The 6,649-nt window shown below is 42.6% G+C and overlaps 1 non-coding gene across 1 annotated transcript; it reads right to left on the minus strand.

The window, feature by feature from the left end:
• Positions 1–6,307: 6,307 nt before the first annotated feature.
• On the minus strand, positions 6,308–6,414 carry LOC120254839. The gene has a single exon (XR_005534770.1). It is a non-coding gene; the product is annotated as a small nucleolar RNA R71 (small nucleolar RNA).
• Between the last annotated feature and the right edge of the window lie 235 nt (positions 6,415–6,649).

Here is a 6,649-nt window from a genome sequence, read left to right on the forward strand (position 1 = left end):
GGGGCCGTATGGAGCCGTATGCACCCGTCACGGGCAGAATCTAGGGTTTTACGTGTGCTATCGACCCCCATCGACCCCTATCTGGCCCGTATGCCTCGGGGGGTATATATACTCACTTTTAGGGCTGATTGAAGAACTTTTTTTGTTGGCCGACTTTTTGGGAGATCATTTGGGAGATTTTTGGGCGACCTTGGGGAGGAGAAGAAGGGCAAGAAAGCTAGAAGATCATTCAAGCCCAAGGTCCAAGGCTCTCAAGGCAAGAAGGCAACATCATTCAAAGGGGAGATCGATCACGACTTGAAGGAAGGAGAACCGCGGCTAGAGGAAGCGTCATTCGGCATTCCTTTAGCGGGGGAAGCGTCATTCGGCATATTCTCGCCCCATCCTTCACCATTTCATCTAGGGAGTGTCATACTATGTCTTTGTTTCATGTTTTTGCTTGATTGTATGCTTTGTTATGAGATGATGACACACTAGACCCCCAAGGCCACGGGTGTTGGTGAACCTTGGGGGGTTTTATCATGTATTTTGGATGATTGCTTGTTAACTCTATGCTTGGGTATTTTTTTGAGATCTAATCCATTGTTTTTCATGCTAAGTGTTACACCAAGGAGAAATCCGTAGCTCTTTTTATGAATGATGCATGTAGATGTGACTTGCTCGCATGTATTAGGTCATGAATGGATTAGAAGGGGGATACTTGTATCATCACGCTAGAAATCGGGTGTTTGGTAGCCCTCCATGTAGGTTTAATCCGAAGAAGAGTAGGTTTATTCCTAAGCGAGATTTCCTTGTACTTAATGCAATCGTAGGAATGTAGATTTGGAAGAAATTCCTATCTATGTTCGTATGGGATTAGGGTTCAATCGCCGAGAAATTGGGGTTGTTCTAATCTTGGAATCTCATGGTCCAATTTACCCTTGCATCTTTAAATCATCATCCATGTTGCATGATAACCCCTCAAGGGGATCCACATCCATAGGCCTTTGCACTTCATTGATTCTCTTGCTTGCTTATTGCTTGTTCTCTCTAATTTGCTAGCAAATCTTGTGTTTAGTTTTATTTGTTTTTAGTAGAGTAAACCCATCACTTAAGATCTTAGGCTAGATAATAGCTCGAGAAGGAGTAATAGGAGATCCTTAGCCCCGTGGAATACGATCCTCGTGTCTTTGCACGAGGTATTACTAGCGATCCCGTACACTTGCGGGGAAGCGATCAAGTTTTTAGCGCGTTGCTTCGGGACATTAAGGGAATATCTAGTAAACATCTTTAGATTATTACTCTAGCCATTTCATTCTTTACTCATTTGTTGTTTTAGCTTTATGTACCCCTACAAACCACCTAATTGCTTGAGCGCATGGAGGTTGACACACATTCACACATTTTCGAGCACAACTTGTATCTTCATGTTTGTTCACTCTAAGATTCCATCAACAAAGTGCAATCACAATCTATTTTGGCTTCCTTCCTCAATATTTGGCTCCAAAATCCTACATGCACAAAAGAACACAAAAACACATGTATTAGTTATAAAATCTGAGAAAAGAAATGCTCATCATAAGAAAAGAATACTTTGTATTACTAATACACAAGCACTTATCAGCAACAAACTTGATAACTCCACCTCTACCTTCAAAAGACTATGTTCATCATGCTTTCAAGTCATGGGTAAGAGGAAAACCTTCATCCATGAGCCCCCGTGCGGTAAGAAGATGTACGTCAAGCTTAGCGACGTTAAACAAACTCTTCTTGGAGGCAACCCAAGTCTTTACTATTTTTCTAAATTTTAGTTTAGTGTTTGCATGTATAAGAGATTGAGTGTTGGTATCTTGATGTTTACATGCAATTGTTGTGTTTTTCTTGTGCATAATTGTGATTGGCAAGTTTGTTGGTCATTTGAGCATAATTTTCATGATTCTCTTGTTAGTTTTCAAAGTATATGCATGCTTTGTATGTATAAAATTGTGCAAAATTTTTATGCAGGGTCTGTAATTTTTTCAAAGTTATCCAGAGAAGACACATGGCTATGTGGAAATTCCACACGGGCGTGTGTTTTCATTCACAGCTCATCCGAAGAGGGCATAGGGGTGTGTGTCTGCCCCTGTGAATGACCTTGTGATGGTCGCATGCCCGTGTGGAATTCCACACGGGCGTGTGTTTCTCTGTAGAAGTTCAGAGCTCTATATTGAGAAGATACAGGGTTGTGTGTCTGCCCCTGTGTCTGCCCCTGTGAACTACACACGGGTGTGGGTAATACACTCACGCCTGTGTGATTTCCTACAGAGAGTTCTCTTCTATCCCGAGAAGACACAAGGGTGTGAGTGCCCCTATAAATTGCCCTGTTAAGATCCACACCCGTGTGGAATGTCCACACGGGCGTGTGAAACACTTAGAGAAATTTCTCGGATGGGCAGAGAAGCCACAAGTGCGTATGGGTGCCCTTGTGGGTCGGGCAAACGGGCATGGGGAATTTCCATATGCCCGTGTAGATGTGTTTAGAGGTGAAGTGTGCTATCCCGAGAGCACACAGCGGCATGTGTGTACCCCTGTGAATCTCCCAATTGGAGTCACACGGGCCTGTATAATTTCCACACACCCGTGTGGATGTACAAAAGCCAAAAGGGTGTCATTCTTCTTTATAAATCACCTGCGCTTTTTTATTTCCACACGCCCAACCACTCAGGGAACGTATCCTTACACTCTCCTTACCTCTCACCATCATTTTAGAGGGATTTTACTCGAGTTTTCTAGCCGATTTCAAGGTTCCATCTCATTTTGTTGTAAACCCTCATTCCTTCTTTTCTTCACCATACTTGATTTTATTCAATTAAATTTGGTGAATGGGTTTCATTTTGATGTTTAAATGATGGATGTATGTTTTAGAAGAATTTTAGAATGAATTTGTGATGTATTTTTGAGATTTTAGAATGATGCAGGTATGGCTCCCAGGACAAAGACGGAAGCCGACAAGCAACCACACAAGCCCTCACTTGAGCCAGAACAGATGGAGTTTGCGATAGCTAAGCACCAGCCTCAGTTTAAGTGACTGTCGATGCTCATGTTCGGATAGACTTGATTCCTGGACTTGAGTGCACTTAGAGAGGTTTAATTCACTGATGATATGGCCGATGAGGTTGACGAGCTACTGTCAGTGGGAAGCTGGAGGAGATTATTGTCTATTCGAGAGCCAACTATCCTTATGTTGATGCTGTAGGTATTATCGTCTTTCAAGTTTGACCGATCTTACAATAGTTTTGATTGCGACAATGCCATATAGTTCAGAGCATTCGGATATCACTATAACACGAGTGTCACACAGTTTTCTATCAGGCTAGGACTGTATGACGAGTCATTTATCAGAATCGAGGAGTATGATCTGTTACCGACCGATTATCCTTGTAGTCTTACTCCTCATAGAGCATATAGGATGCTGTGTGGACAAGGGGAGTATGAGCCAGGGGTCTCGAAGGTGACATGCCTTTCTCAACCTGCTTATCGATACATTCACGCTGTCCTAACTAGATCAGAGAACAACCGCGCGTGACAGTATTGGAATTTTAAGCAAACAGGAGCTTCTATACTTATACTCCATGGTACAGAGTGAGCCGTTGCATCTGGGGCACATTTTGGCCAAGTATTTAAGACACCAAGCACAGTATGCACGGATCAGCGTCCTCTACTCCGGTCCCTACATCACCATTCTCATCATCAGGATTGGTCTACTAGACACTATAAGAGGGACGAAAAAGATGATCGTACCTACTCCCTGGGTTAAGAGACGATGAGACAGATGGGGATGGTTGATAAGTCCTTGTGCGATATGAATGCGAAGCATTCTTTCCTTATGTTAACCATTACTTTTCTCGGGTTTTTACACTAATATGTGTGCTTTTTTGTTACTTTTATGCAGGTAGGGTTGTGAGGCCGATTATGAAGGAAATAAGCCAATGTGGATCATAATGCACCGATTTTTGGAGGAAATCTTGCTAAGGTTCAAACGCGAAGACATAGGACAGGTGTGAGATGCTAGAGTGTGTGCCAACCTCCTCATATTTCAGTGAGCATAACCATTTGGAGGGGCACAAGGGTAGTCATACTCAAGCATTGTGACTTATGTATATAGAACAAGATCTCCACCAACTTTTCCTTCATTGAAGAAGCAAAGCGATCCACGACATGAATGTGTGCCCATTTGTGTTACCTCGATGAAAGTATGGATTCGGGAAGTATTTCAGGCCGGATACTGCAGCAGAGCACTGTAGCAACACCGTAGAAAGTACTATAGCAGCACTATTTATAGCCGGCCGAGAAAGCTGCAGAACAAAGAATCCACACGCGCGTGTGGAATTTCCACATGCCCGTGTGGAAAAAATCCACACGGTCGTCTACAGGGGCGTGTGGATCCCCAATTCCAGCCCTATTTAAAGCCGATTCAGCCTTGATTTCAGTATTCTTTTCTCCATCTTTTCCCCAACTTGAGAGAGGGTTTCGGCTAAGTTTTTGGAGAGGTTCTACAGCTCTGACATCATCATCTCTTTGGAAGAAAGTTGGTAGGGGAGCTTCCGTCGAGGCGTATCCTATACCGGACAAATGGATCTTTGGACGACGAGTAGAGGACTTTCAATAAGACCATCAACACGACTATCAAGGGGGTTTTCTATGGATTCATTGCTTTTACATTCTATTTCTTTGATTGTACTTAGCTCCATCGAGAGCTAAACCCCTAGTGGGTACTTGGGTATTTGTGAACCCTAGGATGTATTCATTTCTTTGAATCTCTTTATTATGCTTTAAATTGTGAGTTCCAACCTTGAATACTTTATTGTGTGAATACTCTCCTAGAGTAACACTAGGGTTAAGAGTTCTTGTTGATAACCTTGTGAGTGAGTGACACAACACGAGTGTTAAACAAAGCTAGGTTGGATAGGGTTGAGAGGATGAGTCGAGAGGTACGTGAGCGTCCCCTTTCCCCTCCGATGTGTTAGATTCTACCCCCGTTCCTCGAGTTGTTTGCGGCCACAATAGAGTGAATGGTCTAAGGGATGACCTTCCGTTGGGGCTTAGTTGCGGGTACAACGGAGTGAAGCGCAGAAGTGATCTTAGTATCTAGGGCTTAATTGTGGTTAGGGACCTTCCACCTGGACCAAAGGGCTAGGTCTACAATTAGGAAAAGATTTGTCACTTGGAATCCCTAGAACTTATTGCAATTCTATGCGAGTGCGAGGTTGAGAGGTTATTCAATATCTCCTTCGGGACATGTATACAGTTAGGCATTGTTGACCTTAAATTTTGGACTATGTAATTAAGGATTTCCACGACTCACTTGCATTGATTATTAAACATAATTGAGGGTTCTTGTAGTTGAAATGATTATCCTAGGTGGAGCAATATCCAGGTACCCCATCTTTATCGATTGTCTTACCTTCTCCTTTACTTGTGCTCTCTTACTTGTTGTTTTTACTTTTGAAAATTGAATCATTGTCACACATATCACTATTCATCTTTCACATAGCTAAGAAGTTAATTAAGTGTTTTTATTCCCTACTCCCTGTGGATACGATACCAGCTCATTCGGGATTATTACTTCGAAAAACCCGTGCACTTGCGGGATATACGCAAGGGGATCTTGTCAAGTTTTTGGCACCGTTGCCGGGGAGTGGGCATTTAGAGATACTTTGCATTTTGTTTTCTTAGCTATTTTACCATACATTCTATTTGATATCTTCTTATTCTATCATCGTTCTGATTTCTTTTTCTTTCTTTTTGGGTGCAGCTCCAGGTTATGACCCTAGGGAACCCCTCAATATTGATTGAAGGAGATCCCGAACTTGAACGTACACTCAGAAGAAAACGGAAAGAGCCTGTGCAAGAACAGTCTAATCTAGCTTATTTGGAAGTGGAAGAATCTGAAAACATGGCAGAACAGAATGAGCAACAGGAGACATTATCCGATTATTCCAGACCTTCAGTGTTGGGACACAATCGAGTATTGTGCGTCCCCCGATTACAGCTCAGAACTTTGAGCTGAAGCCGGTATTCATCCACATGTTACGATGATACGCCCGATTCGATGGTTTTGGCCTATGAGGATCCAAAGCAGGTCATATAGAAAGTTTTTCTTGAGGTGTGTGATATGCTGAAGATAAACGGGGTGATGGATGATCCCATCAAGTTGCGAGCCTTCCCATTTTCCCTAAAGGGAAGAGTAAAGCTGTTGCTACACTCATTACCTAGAGCATCAATTATAACATAAGAGGAAATGGTAGAAGCTTTTCTTTACTGTTATTTCCCTCCCGGAAAATTTGTAAAGCTTAGGAATGAGATCTCATTCTTTGTTCAGTTGGAATTGGAGTCTCTATTTGAGACATGGGAAAGGTTCAAGGAGCTCCTGAGAAAATGCCATAAAAGCAGTTTCGAGTGGATGATTGTTCAGACCTTTTACAATGGTTTGAACCCAAGTACAAAGCTACTCTTAGATGCGGCAGTAGGAGGTACCTTAGGTAGAAAGAACCCCGATGAAGCCCGTCAATTAATTGAAGAAATGGGGTTAAAGCGACTACCAATGGAATGCTAGGGAGAAGAAAAAAAGGTGGCGGTGTCCATGAGATAGATCACGATAATTTCATTGGCGGCTCAAGAGGAAAAATTT

The sequence above is a fragment of the Dioscorea cayenensis genome, unplaced genomic scaffold (genome assembly GCF_009730915.1).
Source record: "Dioscorea cayenensis subsp. rotundata cultivar TDr96_F1 unplaced genomic scaffold, TDr96_F1_v2_PseudoChromosome.rev07_lg8_w22 25.fasta BLBR01000651.1, whole genome shotgun sequence".
Lineage (NCBI taxonomy): Eukaryota > Viridiplantae > Streptophyta > Magnoliopsida > Dioscoreales > Dioscoreaceae > Dioscorea > Dioscorea cayenensis.